Source organism: Acipenser ruthenus, chromosome 22, assembly GCF_902713425.1.
Source record: "Acipenser ruthenus chromosome 22, fAciRut3.2 maternal haplotype, whole genome shotgun sequence".
In the NCBI taxonomy this organism is placed as follows: Eukaryota; Metazoa; Chordata; class Actinopteri; order Acipenseriformes; family Acipenseridae; genus Acipenser; species Acipenser ruthenus.
This window is the reverse complement of record NC_081210.1, coordinates 11,848,036-11,871,467: the sequence shown is the minus strand read 5'-3', so window position 1 is coordinate 11,871,467 and position 23,432 is coordinate 11,848,036.

Sequence of the window (23,432 nt, the reverse complement as noted above, 5' to 3'; positions counted from 1 at the left end):
AAACTCTATGGTAATATGCTATTTATGACATGCCATTTGTTTAATTATAACTATTTACATGGGCAACCCATTGCCAGATTCTGCTTTATATACGGGTCCACAGTCTAACCATATTCAACTCATATACATCGTCATTGTCAGCACACCGTTGTGCATCCTTTTTTTGTATGAAGGTTATGAAACTCAAACACCTAGCCGTGCATGCCAGTTTGTATCACTGACATTTATATTTGTATCCTTCAATTTATTAACCTCTATTATGTATCAGAAAAAAAGCATTTTCCTTGTCACCATTTGTGACAGGTGTGAGTGTTGTGGTGAACAAAGTGAAGGTCCAAACAGTGTTGTACTCCTAAAAACGTTGGTGTTTATTTAAAGGAACAAAAAGGACCGCCCCTCTACCATCGATGGTATCGGGGGGAACACGGCTGGCTTGCAGGCCACAAACAAAACAATAACAACTACAATTAATCCCCAATCCACAGTTCCGTGGATGAAAGTGTGCTCTTCAATCAGCGGGGTAGTGGTGAGTGCTGGTGTCGTGAGGTGAGGCTGGCTCCGTGGCTGCAGCCCCTGGCTCCTAAATCCTCCTCTACAAAACACAAAACAAACAGCATGGAACAAAACAAACAAACACTCTGGCCGTAGGTTATGTTCTCAGCACAAGGTGGCGTTTTCTATTGGTTTCTCCAATAGAGGGCCATCCAGCAGCCGATTGCAATAGAGTCTTTCCGGGTACGTGCAACTACGTGCTCCCCCTAATATGGTCATTTTCCGGTTTCCACCTGCCGCCAAGGTAGCCGATCTAGGAGGCAGCATACCACCATCCTTACACAGCGCCCTTTCTGGTCGGTAGGGAGATTTACAGCATTGATCCTTTCTTTCTTTATCACACCATTATTGGAAATTTCTATGGTTCAGCAACATACTTTACCGTTAATTTATAGTTTTAAAAGCATACATGGAACATACAAGATACATGGAACTTCAGTTCAATGCTTACTGATTAAACTGTATACTTACAAGTAAGGGTGTAAATCGTTTAGAGTTTAAACGTTTAAATGTTGTCAAAAATGTGCAGGTCAAATATTAAAAAGTGGGTGTCTGCAAATAACGGCTACTCAGTTTTTTGGGGTTTTTTTTGTATTACTTCCTACCTGTGTCACATGGCATCATTGTCATTGGATATTCACCTCCTAATGGCCAGCATGCTTTTGGTCACGTGACTAGTCTGCTTCTACTTGAAGCTGGATCTAGCGTGGAGGAGGTGGGGCCTAGACATGCAAGTGCAATGTTAGGAAATGCAATAAAATTCGGGCTGAAAACATAACACGGTTGATTATTGAGACGATCGCAAATAACATGCAATCAGTTTCAATTGTGGATTCAACTTTAACGTCTGTTGTTGAGCCAGATTCCAAATCTTATTTATTTATTTATTTATTTTGCTATATTGAGACTCGAGCGATGTTAATACATTTTTTTTCTTTTTTTTTTTTTTTTAAACAGAAGATTTCTTCCATTTTATGTTTATTTTTTGGTCTTTTTTTTTTTTTTTACTGATGTCAGTCAGATAAGTACAAACTACTGCAATTATTAAATGATATATATATATATATATATATATATATATATATATATATATATATATATATATATATATATATATATATATATATATATTTAAAGGAATATTGATTCTTGTGCTACTGTACTTGTAATAAAAGTCAGCTTGGTGTAAACATAACTAGTTCTTGTCTCTTATATACAGTAAGTAGGATAAATGAGCGATTTGGATTTTAGTTTAATTAATTAGACTGCATAACATTTCTGTAATAATGCAATTAATGCTCACCCTCTAATCAAAACAGACCATTATCGTACTGCCGATGCTGTTATTTTTTCATATTTATTGCTTCAGTTTTTACACATTTATTTATATATAGGTCTTAATTTAGTAATTAATTTCATATAATTTGTTTTTTTCTGTCCAACAACTTAATGGGCTTTTAAATAGGCCAAGCCTTCATTTTTCACGTACATACGAGATCGCCACATGTAATCTTTATTAAAACTATAATAAAAATAAAGCGTTTTGCTGGACACACTACTACAATCATTATGACGAGTAACTGTATTTAAAATAATAAAGATGAGTCGCTTCGTCATTTAAATGAAAAAGACTTGCAATCTAAAAGCCCATTTAGTGGTTTCACAGAAGTAAAAAAAAACGTAAATTAAACCAATTTTACTATGAACGTGTTTCTCAGTTCTGATTGAGCTACACGAATGGATTAACTGGTATCAATTGTAGGGCTGCTACAATTAAATCGAAAATCGATTTTTCGATTAATTCCATTCCTCTTTATATATAGTACATCGATGTAAATACTGGATAATCGATTCAATAATTACATTTTTGTAACGCGCATAGTTAATAACATTATTTAAGTCTATCAACGAAACTGCACCGAATGCGCTGCCTTGCTATTTACAGTATTTCTGCCACAGACAAGCAGTGGGCGTGCTTTTCTTTACCTGCTCATGTTAACCAGCATCTGATTTGCTGGTCCCATCCTACCAGCGACTCAGTTTTGAAAATGCTTTGTAAGTACACCCCTCTGTGTATTCACTGTATAAACAAACAAAAACAAAAACAAAAAAATGCGCTGCCTTGTATCCAGAGCAGGACGACAGGCTTCCTGGCAAACAGCTCATAAATAAATTGTGCACATTGAAGAAAACTGACTGTATGTAGTTTTCGCTTCTTTGGAGTTTCAAAATTAACTGTTATATAATGAATATTTAACAATATTCAATAACATTGAAAATAAATAAATAAATAAACAAACGATAGTGATGTTAAACGCAATTTTGGAGGAAGGATTGGCTAGCGGGTATGCATGTTGTGGTAAGTAAATCAATTTATTATTACTATTATGATGATGTTTGAGGCAGGATTTCCACATTGTGTTTCACAGATATTGAAGGTTAGGTGGTACAGTATTAACAAGATGCAATGTGTGATGCTGCAGCTGTCACTGAATAAAAAATATATGTATGGTGATGTACTAGTAGTGTTATTCCAGGTGATGTACAGAAGATGGTGTACAGGATTACAGTTCACTATTGGTTTTTTTTCTGGACCAGAAACAATATTAATTAGTGATTTTGTTTTCTAATCAAATATCCCATCTTTTAAACTTGTTATTGCTGCCACATTTAGCTGAAATCCATAAATATAAAAACAGACAATATATAGAAAAAAGAATAATTCTTTGACGAACGCTTTGTCTCAATGTCCTCAGTGGTAAAATTAGTTTTGGGTCACATTCTTTTTTCTTAGATTTACATAAAGCTTTGAAATGCATTTCCCAGCATCTTCTTATTAGCGTTTCAGAAGCAAATGAAACAAAACATTGACGCTGGAAGCTGGAGTCACTGGCATGATTTATATTATATTAGAGTATCTGTTACTCATTTCATGCTAATATTAGATCCAGCTTTAACCAAGATCGCTGTAATATATGATCCTCCTGTGCTTTTCCTCCAGGTAATGTGGATTTCCTATTGGCTTGGTGTTGATGGCTGAAGTGTAATGCTGGCTCCAAGGATCAGCCTATTTCCGGCCTCCCTGGTGCATCAGCACACACAACGGCGGTGATGCTGGCTCCAGTGATCAACTAAAGTGCGGCCTCCTGAGCGCCTCAGTCAACCGTTTGGAATGGGCTGGGTGGGGCACATTGCAGGGGTCATCAGGTGGGCACTTCCCGTCTTCGGTGTTTCTTCGACGAGCCCACGACACCTCAGGAAGGAACAACAGTGATGCTGGCATCTCAGCACCACTCCACTCCATCCCCCACCCAACCCAGTCCAGTTTACTTACCTTAGCCATCCATTCCTTTTCAGTAATGTTAACTTCTTCCATCACCTCTCTTTTGAGATCCCCAATCTGCCTTTTTCCTCCTCAACTAGAACCAGTTGCTACTTTTCTCTGCCTCCTTGGATAGAGCCTTCAACACTGCAATTCCTGTCCACTGAATCCAGTATATCAGAGAAGCTGGGCCATGGAATGCAAGACGAATTGCCGATATTAGTGGCGAGCTGTTGATCTTAATACACGTGATAGATTATTTATTAAACACAGACTAGACAACACTACTACATTATACATATTTTACACTACATCCTTGGCCTTGTCATTCGATGTACTCCTGCCCATAAATTAGCTTGCAGATAAGTGGAGAGCTGCTCTGTGCAGCTGAAACAAGGCCTCCTCTTCCCTGTTGTCCTTGCCCCTTGATATCATTGATATGAAGGGCAGCCTTTTTATCTTCTACCGCATCCTTTGCTGCACACTTTCTTCCAGTTCCCAGTATGGGTGCTGCCTCCTTTACACACTCGTCACATGATTCAATTTCCAGCCGAACCTTAGCGCACTTGAATTCCTCAGTTAGAGCTGAGACTGGCAGCTGCAGTTTCCCTTTTCCATAGTGCTACCCTGCTAAGGGGTCATGGAACTCCCAGCCATTTCCTTATGTATAAACTAATCAAGGCTTCCAGTCTCTCAACTGCTATGGCAACCTTGAAAGAAGACCAAACTGAAAGCACCAGACTTTAAGCTTGCCCGGTAGTGCACTACTGTCAATCCTCTTCAGCCCTTGCACTGCCTGCTGTCAAACCTCTCCCACTTGGACTGTGTCCTTTAAATCCCCATCGTACCCCCTCCCAAGACTCTTTACAGGCTTTTCTGACTGTTGGAATGGCCTCACCATCAATATAGAACACATCCACTACTTTGCCTTGGACGATGGAAATGCTTTTTGACTTGGTGGGCTTCAACTGCATACGTGGCCATCTGATGTTATCTGCTAGTTTGTAAAGTAACTGATTGGTGCAGGCTACTGTTGTAGTCATGGTTGTCATGTCATTTGATAAAGGTGTCTGCCAAATAAATAATAATAAAAATAATCATGTATGTTCTACGTGGTGGCAGCCGCGTGCCAAAAGTCAGCCGTTCTCCTCCCAGTACCTATTAGATAACAATAATGAAATATAAGCCTTTCATTTGAAATGTGAATTTCAATTATGCAATGGTTTCAAGGAAGACAATATGCAAACACTTTGAACAGAAGTGAAAAAAGCTTTTGCCCCCAAGTTGGTATCAGTGACAGGAAAATACTAGCAGGTCATGCTGTGAATCGAGACGTCCACAGTCAAAGACTAGCAAGACTAAAACACAGCTGGGCATTTATTAGATGCTGTCTACTGGCAGTGAGAGTTTGAGGGTTTCTGTTGTTTAGAATTTGCTAGCATTGCTAATCAAAATGACAACCAGACAGAAAGGGAAAAAAAACACTGAATAATCGGTGTCTGTTTAAGAATTATATTGGGGAATAACATAGAAATTCTACCTTACTCTAGAAAAGGATGAAGTCAATCACCGGTATGTTGCAAAATACCATTGGAATATTACTTTAATGCCATTGTATTATACATAAAGTATAGCTGGTCACAGCTTTACTAGCAGATTATAATCTACTGCTGAGAGTATTGGCAAGAACATATCTTTTTACGTTAGACTGTGACACAAGAGGGGACACATACACATAAAACAAACTGGACTGTAAACAGGGTCTGTTGTATGATGGCAGAGTGCACAGAAACCATGGAAGGGCAAACACATTGAGTGAATCTGTTTCACTATAAAACGGATTATTATTGTGGGACATTGCGGCTTTAACATAGCAGTGTTTTCCATTTAGGAAACCGTGACTATCCTCAGGAATGTGTTGACTAATGGTAAGCCTTTTCTTTGCCACTGTTCAAAAGCCTTGGGGCTATTATATATGTAATGGTTATTTTTTAATATGCTGACATTCAGATGCATTGTTGCAGTAGCTGTGACAGCACTGGTAATTTGGTTGGGTGATTTTGCTCCTTCAGCTTGCTTGTCCTCTGAGTTCTTGGAAATTCAGGGTTCAATGACAAGAATAGCACAGTGATTAGCACATGGGGAAAAAAGAAAACAATATATATTTGGCTGAACTGTATACTGCTTAATTACAGCTCTAATTAACTCTGCATATAACAAAAGTTAATACTAGTTGTCAAAGCATACTAAAGCATTCCATACACACATGATTAACATTGCTGTGTACTCCAGCCTATCAAATAATCTTGCCGACCACCTAAGAAAGTAGTCGATCCAACAAGATCTGTACTTAACTGATCCATGATCTCTGCAGAGGTTCTAAAAAACAGCATGTGTAAAGGCACTAACCCCACTCCACTGAGAGCACAGTATACAAAGATATATTTTTAAAATCAATTTTACCCCTATAAATAAATGCTCCCTATGGGCCTCCAGCCAATATATTCAATCCAGTGAGCACTCGATCATAAATCCTGAACTTTAGCGACTCGGTACCCGGCTGTCTATTATTTTTACAGTGAATGCATTTTGTGCTTTTAAATCAGTTGAAATCTTTTAGGTTTTAGGTTTGAAGATCATCACCATTCCCACTTTTTGCATGAGAGTCCCAGTATAAGAGCATGTTTTACAGGAACACTTCAGTCCCAATTCACTTTAAAATAGATTTAATTGTTGCACTTGTCAGCCAGGGGCATGCATGATGTTTTTTTTTTTTTGTTTTGTCTAATTGAAACCCCCATTTCAAGAATTTGGTCTTCCGTGACTCCTGATGCAGAAAATAAATTGATTTACATTCTAAACAGGAAATATGACATACATTCACATTTATTTTGTTCAAGCACTGACATAGTATACACCTTTTACTTTTTTAACACTCCCGTGCAGTATAATACTGTTGTTGCACATACAGAGCAGAGCATTTTACATTTAAATACAGAGTGTCCTTTTATTGCATTAAAATGTAATCATCTGCATCATAGTCTGTGGAACACTGGCACACATTCACTGGATAATTATGGGATAAAAATAGAGACCCATATCTCAAAATATATTGGATAAAGTGCAACAAGGTTGAGGTAAAATTACATATCAATGGCTTTACCTAAAGTCCTTAGAAAACAACAAACTTCCCCAAAACTCCCCAACCTCCCTGAACATGTGTGACAGGGTAGTGTCACTGGCAAGGCTGTTTCGGTCAGGGAGTGGGACTCAGACACAAGAACCTTATTTACAAAAATGACACACAAAACAAATAGGTGCAGTGGCCTAAATAAATGGTTGAAACAAACGAGACAAACAAAACTGCTGTACCTATATCCTTCAATTACGTAGTGTGCGAGTTATATATATATAGGACTAGTTTAAGGTGTAATCATATACCTTATTTGAATTCAAAGTCATGTAGGACCAACCTATATTGAAATAATCAGACTGGACACCGCTTCTAGTGAATACAAAGGAACAGTTTTATGAGAAATAAAACTAAATAAAGGAAAAATAAAGGTGCAACAACTTAACTAAAGTAATACAGAAAGGAAGAATTGACTAAACTAAGCAGTACAGAAAGGAAAACATAAACAACGACACCCCACTCCCGCTAGCTGATTAGCAATCCAGAACAATCTGTGGCAGATTCCTTTAAAGGTTACATTCCTGACAGTTACTTGAGACGAAGGTTAGTCTTAACTGGGGTAACGTTAGTAACACAAATATTTACTTTTGTTAATATCTCATAATCAAAGAATCATTAAACTAGTCTCATATATATATTTTGGTTCAGAAGGCAATTCTCACTCTTGCAAGATAAAAATGCTCTTTCTGTCCAGACAACCTTACGAGAATTATCTACTACCAAGACAGCTAATTTGGATTCTAACTTTAAATGCAGAATGATAATTGCCTTGTAAAACCCACATCAATTTGTATAAATCACATACAAATAACAGTTACTGTAGCGTTCATTGACTCAAAGCATGAATTGAAAGCAATAATACTTTTCTTACATTCTACCTCAATCAAAAGGTTAATTCTACTTTAACCACCCAGCTGTCCATTTATTTTGGCAATTTCCATGTTAAAAATGCTTTCTTTTATTGCAGATTTTTCATTCTTAGCCCTCAAATAAGCAATTCAGACAGTTTTCAAAACAATTTTTGTTATATAATTTTTAAATTCACACTTTTTAGAAATATATAATAATAATAATAATAATAATAATAATTTTATTGTGATTATGATCAACAGAAATACAGTATTTCAATAGCACTTAAATAACAAAATAACAATGTGTTTACAATTGTAGCATTATAATATAGATCACAACAATTTTTTTTTCCAATGGCAGCATTATAATAACATTATAATACTTGTGCAAGCATATCACTTTTTAAAAATTATTTTCTGTGTGATAGATTTCAAAGCAGACGCACTTCAAACCCTTATCAAAGCTAACGTCTTTATCTAGCACATATACATCAGAAAACTTGCGACGCAAATTTTCAATCACGTCATATACAGCATCTTCCTCAGTTTCAGGCATGGGTGTATAGCGCTGTTATATGAATTATTAACTGTGAAGTGTAGGTACAATAAATAAATAGATTGTTTTGACCAGTACCAAACCTGACAGGGCTTCCTTACAACCTGTAACACCAACAAATAAATAAAGAAATCTCCTCGTTTTATTCTTTGTAGATACACAGGCATCCATTTTTCACTCTCAGCTGTGTATATACAGATGACCATGTCTGTCAAGCACATTTCTTAGGGACTGCTGCCATCTGCCAGTAAAAAACAAAAGTGCATACACTTTTACATACAGTTTTCTTATTTTTTCTTTGAAACATGTTAAAAAGACGTGTTAAACTTTGCAGATGCACATATAAGTGCCTGCACGCTATTCTCCCAAAAACGGTATCTCTGTTCAAGCCAATTGCAGGCTGCGGGTCTTCAAATTTTCAAAGTTCAGAGCCTTGTTCTGCGTGTCAGGGAGCCCCGATTGAAAGTTGCGCTCATGGATAGTTTGTTTATTTGGGGCAGTTTACAGTGCTGTGCTTCACTTTTATTTACCAAATGAACAAAGGAAAAAGCACAAGGGCCAAAACAAAAGGTTTAAAACACTCCTCAGGTTGGGCATTCACCTTCACTGACTAATACACAATTTAGCCACAGCGCACAGGTTACTCACCCAAACTCCCTCTCTCAAGCAAAGGATTTCTAGCTGCTTATATGCAGCTGTGGCTGGAGCCTAATTAATCATCAATTATTCAATTATTCACTCCAGCCACATTCTTGCGTGGACTTCCCTGCCAACTCAACACAACCCATGTGCAGGGCCTCTGCCCTGTCACACTGACATGATTTCCCTTTTTATACACCTGTGGCTGGAGCTGAATTAATCATGAATCATTCAATTATGGCCCCAGCCACAGTCCCACGTGGAAGGAGGAATTTAACCCCCTCCCTGCCAACCCAATATTCCCCCCACACACACCCACATATTACACAGGCAGGGCTTCTGCCCTGCCACACCATGTTAGGCCAAACAGTCCAGCACAGGTCTAATCTTTGTGGGGGTTTGGAATGTCTTCCTGACCTCATACAATGGGCAGTGTCATAACTAGAGGCATTCCAAATATGCGTGTAACATAATTCCTCAAAAATTGCAGAATCTACAGGCTCTCATGGAATTCGCAATCTTCCACAGATTTGTCAAATCTGTAGCTGCATCATCATTATATTTATCATAAATAGACTGCTAAAGTGACCTGAAATATAGAAATTAATTGTTCGGTAATTTCGGTAGTTTTGTTAAATTAAAAGATGTTTTGTCTCCTACAAAAAGTAGAAGTTAATTAAAGACGAGTTAAGGCTTTTAAAATGTGGTCCAATAAGAATTTGCATGTGTGATGTGATGTTTTTGTTTGACTTTCTAAACATTTTACTGACAAAAAATACTTGCTATATTAAATTGTTAGTGCTTAACCCATAAATTGTTTTATATGACTGTTTACTTGATTTACATTTGTATTAATACAAATACTAAACACATAAGATGCTTTGCAGAACACTCCACAGATATCTATTAACATTTTCACAGCTTTTTGCATATTTTCACTCAGACAGACTGCCTGTACTCCCACAGGAAGGTTCTGGAATCATCTGCTGTGCAGTAGGTGTAGCAGCGTTAGCAGACAGATCTGTTGGATGGAGATTCCACCAGAACAGCCCACCTGGAATTTGTACTAGGTACGACGGTGGGGTCTCCGCACACTGGACCACTGATCTAAAGATTGCTCTGCTGTAATCCAGACCTTTTGTCCTGAAACCCTGCTGACAATATTGGATCACCCATTGGCATGTCTGGTCATGTTCTGTAGCTGGAAATACTGCTTGATTTGGCATTGCTGAAGACTTGGACCTCCTTCACTAGCTGTACTTCTTTGGAGTTGGAGTCTTCCCTGGAACATGTATGATTTCATCTAAACCGCAGTATTCTTGGAGGTAGCTTGTCTAACTCTCTTGAGGCCAAGAGTGCTATTAATGGCTGGTGGTCAGTTATCAAAATAAACATTAGCCATAGTGCATATGAAGTTAGACACTCACATGCCCATGTAACAGCTACTGCCTCCTTCTCAATTTGAGCATATTGTTTCTCTGCCTCAGTCAAGCCTCTTAAAATGTATATAATGGTTGCCAGCTATGATCAGGTTTTTTCTGGGTCAATACGGCTCCCAGACCGCATGAGGATGTATTAGTCACAACTCTTGTCTCAGCTTTTGGCAGGTACTGGGCAAGGACTTTGGAGAGCTGAGCTCTGCCTTGAGCTGTTGAAATGCTTGATGCTGTGTGTCTACCCAACACTATTTGTTCTTCTTGCTCAGTAGCTATTTGAGGAGCTGGTTAAAGAAAGCAAGGTGTAGCAAAGTTTATAAGATAATTTGCCATTCCCATGACTCCACGAATATCCGCCACAGGCTGATTCAGGCTTTGACCTTAGTCTGGTCTGGTTCTAGTCTGTGAGATTTGGTCTTTTTTATGAACTTGCACCTTTCCTTCAACGTCCCATTTGTTCAAACCTCTTAAGAACTTGATGCAGTCTGTTGTCGTGTTCCTGTCTGTCATGACCATACACCAACACATCAACAGCATAGCACAGCACTACCCCAAATCCTTCCAGCATTTGTGGCATCCTCTGCTGATAGTGTTCAGGAGCAGACAAGAGGATGAAGGCTAGATGGTTAAAGCAGTAGAGGTCAAATGGGGTAAAGTGAGGAGGGACAAATCACTGGCTAAGGGTATTTGCCAGAAACCGGAACGAGCATCAAGTTTAGCAACAACTTTGACATCTGTTAGCAATGCTAGTGTCTGATCTATTGCAGGTAAGATTTGGTGTTCTCGGCGCATCCACTTGTTAAGGCGAGTGAGGTCAACACAGAATTGTATATTACCCGTTTACTTTGGGCACCACCGCAATCCCTGCACACCATTCCGCAGGCTGTGTCACTTTTTTGATATAACATCCATACTTACTATTCTGTCCAGTTCGTCTCTGACTTTATTCCTCATTGGAATTGGAACTCTGCACAGCATGGTCAGTGCATATAGTGTGGCTCCAGGTTCTAGTTCAATCCAATATGGTTTTTCTAGCTTGCCTAGTCATTTGAAAACAGCTGGGTAGCAGACAGGGAAATGATGTTGTACACCTTGTACTTCATGTATTCTGTATAAATGGTATAGCGCGTCAATTGCCTGTAGCCCTCAGTGCTTACGACAGTCCAGAAATCACATATTTCCTGCTTTGAGGCATCATTCTTCACAGCTAGTGTTCCCCTGAAGCATTATTGAACCTCCAGGATATTTTTCCTGGATCCAAAGAGCACTTTACTGGGTTGCATCAGCTCTCTGTCTTTGTCTTGCTTAAGCTTCTTCCCCAATGTCAAACTTTAATTCTAAGCATTTTCTGTTCAGAAATATCTATTCAGACCTTTCTGTTGCTGTTGTTTTTGCTACTTCACCCAGAAAAACAAAATCTTCCTCAAAGTCTTCAGCTTGGTCCACATTATCGAGTGCCTGTGTGAAGCGACACATTACAGTATAAAAACCCTTCTTGTGACACTTACAGCACATAGGGCAGGATTTTCAAAAAACAGTGTTATTGTATCAAACTCAAGGTATAGTAACCAATCTGTTAATGTTAACCGAGTATTTTGTTTGTAAATGTTCTTTGTCTAAGTGTGTTTTTTTTGTTGTTTTTTTGCCTAAGTGCAATGCACACAGGACGGCGAAGGAATAAAAAAAGATTATCTACAGGAGCAAAATACGTAGTTTGCGTCACTTGCGTTGTGCAGTAGTTCATTTAAACAAGGTTTCTTTTTTATCATTGGCCCCTTAAAGAGGTGAATTTTGCGGTGTCCCCTCAATTAGCTTGCACATAAAATGTAAAACATACTTTAAACAGAGGGACTAGTTCCTATGTGTAACAGTACTGTCAGGTTATTTGTTTTGGTGATTAAGTCAAAAGAACCAATCACAGGCCAATTATTTCATGCAACTAGCGCATGAAAATAATAAACAACATGGCACCACCCATTGATGCTTCACTACAACAGTTTTTTTTTTGTGCAATTCACGTTGTTTCTGTGACCAGTGCGAACGTAAAGCCTCTAAAAGTTAATGCAGGATTTCATTGGCAGATTCACTAATAAAACTGTGATTGCAAGGGCTCGAAAACGTAACACAAAGAATCAAGACTGTAACCAGTGTTTGCCCAGCTAGAGAACCCTTCATTAAAAAGGTTGTGTGAACATTTCTCAAGGCAACCTCTTCCAGAACGAATGTGTTTTCTGTGGGAAGTCGAAATGGGAGACCGACAGAAGTGGTAAAAGAAATATAGTAAAACTACACTGCTGTCAAACCAGCGACGAGCCGCTGAACTTCAAGATTGCACAGGGTAAATCTGCGATGAAAATGTACTAAGGAAGATTCGTGGAGTGGACATAATCGCAGCAGAGCTTCAATGCCACACGTCCTGCTCTGATAACTACACAAAGTACGTAAAGTGTTTTGTCGTACAGTACAGTATTTGTGTGTTTTTAATGACAAATACATGGATAAGGATATTACCTGTGTTCACAGCCATTTTAGTTTATTTGGTATGGAAAACTAACTAGAAAGTAACTTGAAAGACTGCAAATGCTTTGATAATAAATCCCATTCTTATTAGTTTAAAATAATGTGTATTATGGAGGTGTTGCTGACTGGACATTAAGTACATATAATTCTGATTTATTCAGCTGTGATAAAATATATATTATTATTTTGTTGTGAAATGTGTCTATCTGTGTTTTTTTTTAAATTCCGTTGCCTCCCAACCCAGTACAGTATACTGCAGAAGAATAAAAAAGAAGAAATGTCTTGATGTTCATACATTACCTCTGCTCATGACAAAATTAAAACGCTGCACACATTCTTGTTGCTGCTATAAAAGATTCATACCAGGCAGAGCAAACCTGACCACAGACAGGCAGGTATTTAATTTTACATCACTTTTATTTTATGTAAAGATTAGGGAATGTTTACAGTTCTGTAGAAAGGCTTCAAGCTTTAAAAAACCACAGTTTTCATTGAATTGCATTTTTCCATGTATTAGGTAGTCATTATTTTTTCTGTTTTCCCCAAACTGTGTAACAGCTGTGGGAAGTTTTGTAATGCAGATGCTCTAGTGAATATGAAAATAAATTGTTAAGTTTAGTATTACTGTAAGCAAACTTATTTATTCAGATGGGTTGAATGAAATAATGTTGCCTCCAGTTATATGCTACATTTATGTTCTACTTTATCATAATATCCCATTTTTTTCAATTTATTAGTTGGTGCACTGGTATAGCACATGAACTAGTGATAGGTGGGTGTGTTCAAGTGACTGAAACACAAGAAAAGAAAGTGCTTTCCATTGCACAGGACATTCTCGCTATTGCCTCCTAAGTTAAATAGAACCCCCAAAACACAGGTGTTCTTGTAGGAGAACAAATCTTCCATGGAGAGATCTGTGTGGTTGCACAAACTGTACTAATTTACCCAAACAGAAAAAGGGTGTCAGAGAGTGGAAGTGACAGTGATGGAGATTAATATTGCATGATATGAGAAATATTTTAACACAGAACAAGTAAGGCTTGGAAATGTGCCAAAATATGATCCCTTGTATCTCAGTAACCCTTTAAGGACCGTGATGGAGTAACACAATCATACTGAAGTGTCTTTCTGGGCCTTTGATCAGGAAAACACGATAAACATGCTTCATTGTGTTGACTTACTGGGCCACCATACTTTGCTGTACAGGTTGGAAACTCATATCATTGGATAGGGGATTGAATTTCACTCACTCCCTGATTTTTTTTTTTTTTTTTTCTGCGTCTTTGAGAGGGACATTTACATTTTAAAAGGGTGGAGAAAGTTTTCAGCAGCATGCAGAAACAAAAGCTTATGTACACCTTAACCCGCTAATTTCAAAGCAGGCGCTTTGAATGACAGGCGCTGTAGATGGCAAATGAAAGTGCAGATCTTGATGATTGACATTAATTTAAACAAATGAGAGTTAGAATGCTTCTGTCAACGAGATCTGTCAGAACAGGGTGAAACTACAGTACTCAAGGGCAGCAGTGTGGAGTAGTGGTTAGGGCTCTGGACTCTTACCCGGAGGGTTGTGGGTTCAATCCCCAGTGGGGGACACTGCTGTTGTACCCTTGAGCAAGGTACTTTACCTAGATTGCTCCAGTAAAAACCCAACTGTATAAATGGGTAATTGTATGTAAAAATAATGTGATATCTGTATAATGTGATATCTTGTAACAATTGTAAGTCGCCCTGGATAAGGGCGTCTGCTAAGAAATAAATAATAATAATAATAATAATAATGGACCACTGAAATGACTGACAGAGACCCCCAGCCATTCAGAGCGGACATTAAGTATAAAAACTACTTACGGTTTATTTGAGACTATTTTTTCATTTGTGTAGGATGTTTATCTTTACAAGGTATAGCTCGGCTGTGACCAAACGTTATTTCAATTAGAATGTTGATAACCATGGTTTTGTTGCATGTTGAATATGATAAAGTGGTTTCTCTAAATGAGACATTTTTTAATGGCATAAAAAGCTTTTTTTAAGCATTAAGATAGATTTCACCCATTCACTGCTTGAATTGAAAAATAAAGATAGAAAAAAACGGTAAATTCTTTCTAAAATAAACATTGATATTAATTGTCTGAAGTGTCAACATTTATATTTGCAACCAATCACAGACAATTGTGGGCAGGTTTATCCACTGACTGCTGGTAAAACGAACTGGCGGCTATCCTGAATCATCACTCTCACTGCCTGAAGAGGTTAGTCTAACAATAACGGCTCATATAGGTACCATTGTATTGTGTTGGAATTATTCTCTTCATCCATGACATTTCTATATTTGCATGCCAATGACTTTGCTTTGTGCGTAGCTATAGGCAACAATTGCGGAAATCAATGCTGTCATGTTACATTATAAATACCATATGGCAGACACTGAAATTGAAGAAGGAATCTATGAAAAAGATCTAGGAGTTTATGTTGACTCAGAAATGTCTTCATCTGGACAATGTGGGGAAGCTATAAATAAGGACAACAAAATGCTCAGATATAGTGAAAAGTGTTGAATTTAAGTCAAGGGAAATAATGGTAAAACTTTACAATGCATTAGTAAGACCTCATCTAGAATATTGTGTTCAGTTCTGGTCACCTCGTTACAAAAAGTTTATTTGCTGCACTGGAAAGAGTGCAAAGAAGAGCAACCAGAATTGTTCCTGGTTTAAAAGGCATGTCATATGCAGACAGGCTAAAATAATTAAATCTATTCAGTGTTGAACAAAGAAGACTATGCGGTGATCTGAGTCAAGCATTCAGAATTCTAAAAGGTATTGACAATGTCGACCCAGTGGTAAATAAATTAAATTTCAGCCAAGATCAGCAAAGAAAATTAGCTTTTGTAAAATGCGTAGTTATCTAATTCAGGTTCCTGTCTGTTTAAGTGATATCCTCCAGCATGTTAAAGGGAGGGCTTTTGAAATACACCTATTCAGAGAAACTTAAATGGTTTGCCTACCTGGATTACTATTTACCAGACTTAATAACTACTTCAGAAGGAAATTCCTGTTTCTGCAGTCAGGGCAGATTCTAAACAAAACTCAAAAAAGCTGATTATCTGTTAAAAGGGGGGAAAGTTTATGGGTGATGCAGTGGGCTTCATTTATTGCACACAGTCAAAAGATATTTAACACATTTCATCACCTTTAATAGTAATAGTTTAATAGTAGAACGTGGCTGAAAAAAAAATCCTCGTACTGTAAAACAAGAACATTTCGCGAGCAAGAAATGTTTGCTAATTTTGCGTTTATTATAAATCTGCGAAATTAACGTGGCGTGAAATATATTATTTATACATGTGCCGTACACTAAAAGAAAAAGAATCGCAAACATTTATTTCAGCAAAAATGGACCTGAAGGCCATCAGCAAAATTAAGTTTGCCGCAAAAAATCCTGTTTTACACTATCAATTAATCACGGCACACTAATGATCCAAGCAGAAACTGCAATAGAAAAAAATACAGAACAAATACCATGTCATATTAAAACGGTAAGAAATTTAATATTTTGAAAAAAATAGATTCTCTGAAGTAACAATTTAATAAATAGAAATATGTAATATTTTCATACAGGAAGGGCTTGGTTTGCAGATTGGACACTGGAGGATAGCAGAGAGAGAGAGAGAGATGGAAAGTGAAAATCAAAGAGAGAAGATGAAGTTTCTTATGCAGAAAAGGGACTAGATTTGCAGCAGTAATCAGCAATAAAATAGAATATCAGAATTTAAGATTATTGAATTGCTACTGTGTAATGTGATAACTATACTAATTGTGTAGCAATGGAATTACAAAGGCAATAAGATCATTTATTCATAAAAAAACGTTTTTGAAAGTAAAAAGATTCCACTCTGAATATCACCATGAGTCTCTGCATTCACTTTCAATATGATATTAGATCAAACATTGCTAAAGTGAAAATAAAAACCCTAGAGCTTCCCTGTAGCTTGGAAGTTATTCACAATATGTCCATACTGTCCCAGTTTAAGGACTTAAAAATCTGGTCATCTTATCCATTGTTTGAATCAGTTTTACATTTATTGTGCTTGCATGGAACGTTTCAGTACCGCTGTCAGATGTGTTTGTAGAGTGACGTTATATACAGTCCAACACTCAGGAAACACAGTGTTTGGGGCTATGAGAAAAACGCTAATTTCTTTTAATAAACCTCTAGTGTACAATATATGTACATGTATTGCTGTTTTTTGTAAACATATTATTACCAACCATTTCTATGTCCCCCCCAACCTGTTCGGATGAACAGCTTCTACAGTATGTAAGCATGATTTGCACAGGTGCCCTCAGAGTTGGTTAAAAGCGTCGAACATCTAGTAACCTCCCAAACGTGGATTCGTTTTCATCAAGAAGAGTCGGTAAATTAAAAATGAAATGCGATGTTGAGGCTAGAGAAGGCTCTTTTGTGCATGCAGGGAACCGTGTGTACCGTCTTTTCCAAAGGCTAGAATATCCATTGAGTGATATGTATTTTACTACATATCTTCAAATGCACCGTTCAAAGCATCCATTTTTTAATAGTCGGCCATTATGTTTTGTATTTTCCCCCGATCCCCTATTTGCTTATGCCCAATCGTTGCGTTTTAGTGAACTGTAGAATCTTGGGACAGATTGTATCAATTTTCATATTATGTTAAGGTTTATTGTAAAGTCTGGTGTTGCTTTGAGGCGAATACCCCAGAAATATGTATCAATTCTAACAACACTAACGGTCGATTTGCACGGGGCAAAAAGACACAGGACGCCTTAGTTTGAAATTATGCAGATGGTCCCGATGTCCTGTAAAATAAATTAGAGCACCGCTTGAGAATTATTTGGGACAGGAAAAAAATGGACAGTTCACACGGGACTAAATTTCACTTATGTCGGTAAAAATTCCGAAACCACCTGTTTATGTGGTGATTTTTTGTCCTGTGCGAATTGGGCTTTAGTTCATTATTAATTGCAGTTGTTGAAATTATATAGTGCATTCAGGCATTTTTTGGGGGGATTCAAGCACTGACCGTATTATACCTTTCTAAACAGCTGAGAATCTGAAGATTATTAAGAGAATAACGTTTTCTCTCTATGATGAAATATACCTAGTGTTCCGCGTTTTTGTTTTTTATCTTTAAAAAATAAATCTGGGAATTTGTCAGAGCTTTTTTTTTTTTACATATTTAAAATAGCGATAAAATTGGAAAAAAATTGTTTTTAATTTAAACATCGGTAAAAAATTTTAATGTCCCTGGCATGTATGATGAGCAGAATCTGAGCAAGTCAAAGCCACTTTTTCCCCAAGTTAACTGGTACTTGGCGAACGTTTGGGCAATCGCTGTGCTGACGGAAATAGTACTTACAGAAGGTATGAACATGACATCAGCACAAAACAAGCCAGGTTTATTCGCCTTGAAATCAAAAGAAAAGAAAATTGACAGAACTGGATGGTGCAAGCCATCGGGAGACGCATAAAAAATTTACATCAATGCATTCCATATAAGTTTACCTACTAAAGCATCATCATTTTCTGTCATATATTTACGAATAAGATTGTCGGCGTTGGGCAGTGTTTTAGCTGATGGACAAACAGTACTGTCACACTAGTCACCAATACATACCTCTCTGCAATAAATAGTGGCTGTCCAGCAAAGCGCAGCGCTCTGACAAACTCATTCACACAGTCATTCTGTGCTTTCTTTTAATTAAAGTGTGTGTAAAAGCCACATAAATGGATTGCTTGTCTCTCAGTTCATTTTTCTTGTTTTAGTTTAATGTGTCGCTTATTTCTCAGTATGTTCTTTTATTGTCAGCGCGAACGTGTACCTCAATGCAGCAGTATTTGCAGCGCTATGCATCCTCTGCCTCATTTGACCCACTTCTGCTATTTTTGCTTTTTGTATACTTCAAAACATTCAGTTTTTTTTTTAATATTCATAAACTGATTTATGTTTTCTCCATTCCTCATCCACTAAAAATATTATATTTTCGTGTATTTCAATTTAGTTTTTGATCAAGCTAGTAGTTACTACGCCCAGCAACTGCCACAATAAATCAGACTTTGATTGGCCAACATTATCAAGTGATAGTGTGTTTGTAAAGTGACAGATGGCTGGTAACGTCACATGACCATCTTTATTTCGTTTCTGTTTTGTATTAATAAATCCTGCGCGCCTGTGCCGGCATTTCAGCTCCACCCCCCAATGTCTCTCTGTGTTGCTTAAGCAGAGGTGACCCATGCACGTGACATGAGACCCTGTCACAGTAACGTAAAGCAATTTAGTATGCTCTCCAGTAATGCTGCGCTTTAAAATCATGGTATAAATGGTAATTGAAACCGAAACCTAAGATACTGAAATGCTGGACCTCATAATAAAAGGTATCTCTATTGGCCTGGTGCATGAAGTTGGACATAGTTTGAATCTTTTTAATTGAATTATTATTTTTGTTGTGTCATTATGACAAAGAGAGATCTCCCTTCCAACCGGTGAGGGCACTGGGGAGGAGGAGCAGGCGGAGCCGCGGTGCGCAACGTCACAGACTCGGTCGGGAAGCGCGGTGGCAATCACGCATTGGCTGACAGCGGTTGCCCTCGCTGACCAATGGGGACGGGACGGGGCGTACCAAAGGGGGCGTGGCCCGGGGTTCTGTTCCTTCTGGCAAGGTACAGTGCGTGTGAGAGAGAGAGAGAGAGAGAGAGAGAGAGAGAGAGAGAGAAACTGAAACTAAAACTAACTAATAGAGAAACAGAGGAAGGGAATTAAAGGACGGGACGTTTTGTGGATTGAACTGTCCTGCTAACCCATCTACTCTTTGTATTTTTAGAGCAATAACGGGACGCTCCGGGAATACGGTGGAGGAGCGACAACCCGGAAGTGCTGAGTTTTATTACCCCGTGTTTTTCCCCCGTGCTTGGACTACACAAAGAAGACGGACTATTGTTTTGTTGTTGGTTTATTTTAGGACTGCAACCCCCCGTTTCTTGTTATTTTGTCGGGTTAAATATTGTTGTGTATCCCGGCTTCCCTATTGTTTATTTAATCTATTATTATTATTTGTTTGGAGCGCATTTTGGTTGCTTGGGTAAAGGAAAATAAAAACCAGGCGCTTAATTGTAAAACTGGACTGGAGTCTGACATTTTACACCACACTACGTTCATCCTGTCACACGTGGTGTCATCGTGGGATGGATCCAGCTACGTTGGTGGCGGTCCTGGAGGCTTTGGACAGCCGAAGGGAGGCCGAGGAACGGAGGAGGGAGGAGCGCTACACAGCCCTCATCGAGAGGGTCGGGATGGTGATGTCGTCGGCAGCGTCAGCAGGGCCCGTGATGGTGGCCCCGAAGGCCCGGGCCCAGAAGATGACGGCGGAGGATGACCCGGAAGCCTATCTCGTGGCATTTGAGCGGCTGGCCGCCACCGCAGCGTGGCCCCGGGAGTACTGGGCGAGCCAACTGGGCCCCTGCTTAATTGGGGAAGCGCAAGCGGCGTACTGGGCCATGACGGGCGTCGACGCTGCCCAGTACGACCTGGTGAAAGAGGATATCCTCCGCCGTCTTAACATCACGGGGGAGACCCACCGGGTCAGGTTCCGGGAGATCCGGCGGACACCAAACACCCGGCCCAGGGTGGTGGCGCAGCGGTTGTGCGACCACATGGCACAATGGCTGAACCCCAGCCAGAAAACCGGGGTCCAGATGGGGGAAGCCATTGTTATGGAGCAGTTCTGCCATGTGGTTGGGGCTGAAACGCAAGCCTGGATTCGCCAGCACAACACCACTACCCTGGACCAGGCCGTGACGTTGGCCGAAAATTTTGAGGACGCCCTCATGTCCGCCCACACCACCCTGCTGAACTACCCCTCTCCCTCCGTTGCCAAACCACCATCAAACCCCCCGGACCAAGACCTGACAGATCACCGACCCCATTGGGCCATCCGGCCCCCTTACCATGGCGGCAGAGGTTGGCCCCCAGCTGGGGTAGAATAGTTTCCCCCGCCCCACTGTCATACCAACAGCGGGACAAATATGTACCGCCCTTGCCCTCTGCCCCACCAGTCTGTTTTAGGTGCCAGCAGCCGGGACACATCGCCAGGTACTGCCCGGCAACCATGGAGTGCGACGTGGCTGCGTGTCACCTGGCATCGGAGACAGGTAAGAAATGGGGAAATGGTCGGTAAGACAGGTAAGAAATGGGGAAGTGGCCGAAAAGTTACCACACCCGATTATTCTGGGTCGAGACTGGCCACAATATAAGGATTTAGTAAAAGCATCGGCAGCCTCGACCACATGTGTAGACACGGCAGACCCCCGGGGAAAGAAAGTAATTGGCACCATTTTTCCTTTTCATGCAGAACTGTTTTCTCCACTTTTTCGTCCTAGGAAAACACACAAGGAGAGACGGAGGGAAAAGTGGGAAGGTGCATCGATCCGACACGGTTGGGGTCTGGCGGGGGAAGGTTCTGATGGTCCCAAACGCCAATCGAAGGGGGTGGGAACACAGTGTGACCGGGCGGGCGAGGTTTCTGGACCCTCGAGGGTAGAGACTGCTCCAGCCCCTGTCAATATCCCGGACGTGTGGGCCTCAAGCGCGGACCTAGTGTGGGAGCAGAAGAACGTCCCCACACTGGTGCACGCTTGGGAACAGGTTCGGTCTATTGAGGGTAAGGATGTTGACGGCATCGGGACGCTGGTATATCCTCATTTTTTTGTAGAGGGGCACTTACTATATAGGGTAAACCTAGCCCTGGGCACAGGACAGCCTGTCAAACAGTTGATGGTTCCCCCGTCTTGTCGACCAGAGGTCATGAGGCTGGCGCATGACGTTCCCTTTGCAGGACACCTTGGTGTTGACAAGACGAGGGACTGAATACTGGCTCGATTTTATTGGGCAGGACTCTACACCGAGGTGGCGAAATATGTAGCTACCTGCCCGGAATGCCAGAGAGTAGCACCGGGTCGAGTGCGCCCCGCCCCTTTGGTCCCACTGCCTATTATCTCCACTCCCTTCGAACGCGTTGCAATGGACATAGTTGGGCCAGTGCTGCCTTCTGATTCCGGGTACACGCACATATTAGTGATGGTGGATTATGCAACACGGTACCTGGAAGCAGTTCCGTTGCGGTCCACTAGTGCCACTGCAATTGCGAAAGAATTGAGTCAGATTATGGCTAGAGTAGGGATTCCCAAAGAAATATTAACTGATCACGGAACTAACTTTTTGTCAAAAACGCTACAGCAGGTGTACAAAATCCTAAAAATACATCCCATCAGTACGTCTGTTTATCATCCCCAAACGGATGGATTGGTGGAATGTTTTAACCAAACATTGAAGCAAATGTTGAGACGGTTTGTGAGTCAGGAGCGGAAACATTGGGCTACTCTTCTTCCTTACCTTCTCTTCGCAGTGAGAGAGGTGCCTCAGAGCTCAACGGGATTTTCCCCCTTTGAGCTGTTGTATGGCCGGCAGCCATGGGGCATCCTCGACCTGTTGAGAGAGGGTTGGGAAGAATACAAAAGCTCCTCTAAAAATGTAGTGCAGCATGTGCTCCTACTACGGGATCGGCTTGATTTAATTGGTCGATTGGCTCAAGACAATCTTAGATTGGCTCAAAATCGGCAACAGCAGCATTACAATTCTAATGCACGAATTCGAACCTTTCGGCCAGGAGATAAAATAATGCTGCTTCTTCCGTCATTGGAGTCAAAACTGTGTGCTAAATGGCAGGGGCCATACGAAGTGATACGGGCAGTAGGACTAGTAAATTATGAAATTAGGCAGCCCGATCGCTGAAATAAAACAGAAATTTATCATGTCAACTTATTAAAGCCCTGGAAGGCAAGGGAGGTCTTATTCATAGCCCCAGGCGAGCTGGAGGATGACTTAGGACCCTGCATAGAGGCCCCTAGCCCCAGCCAGATTTCAATGGGGGAACAGTTACTTCCGGATCAGCAGGTAGAATTGCATGTGTTGATTGGGAAATTTGGGGATGTGTTTTCTGACGTGCCCGGCAGAACTAACCTTACCGAATATGCTGTTATTACTCTGCCAGGGATCACTGTTTGGGAGAGGCCTTACCGGATAACAGAAAGCCGGCGGAGTGGCGTCCAGAACGAGTTGAGGGCGATGCTTGAACTTGGGGTCATTGAGCCTTCCAGAAGCGAGTGGTGCAGTCCCATCGTTATAGTGGCCAAAAAGGACGGCACTAATCGCTTCTGTGTCAACTTTCGAAAGGTCAATGCTATCGCCAAGTTCGACGCGTACCCCATGCCTCGGATCGACAGACTCCTCAACCGACTGGGGACGGCCAGGTTTATCTCAACTCTGGACCTG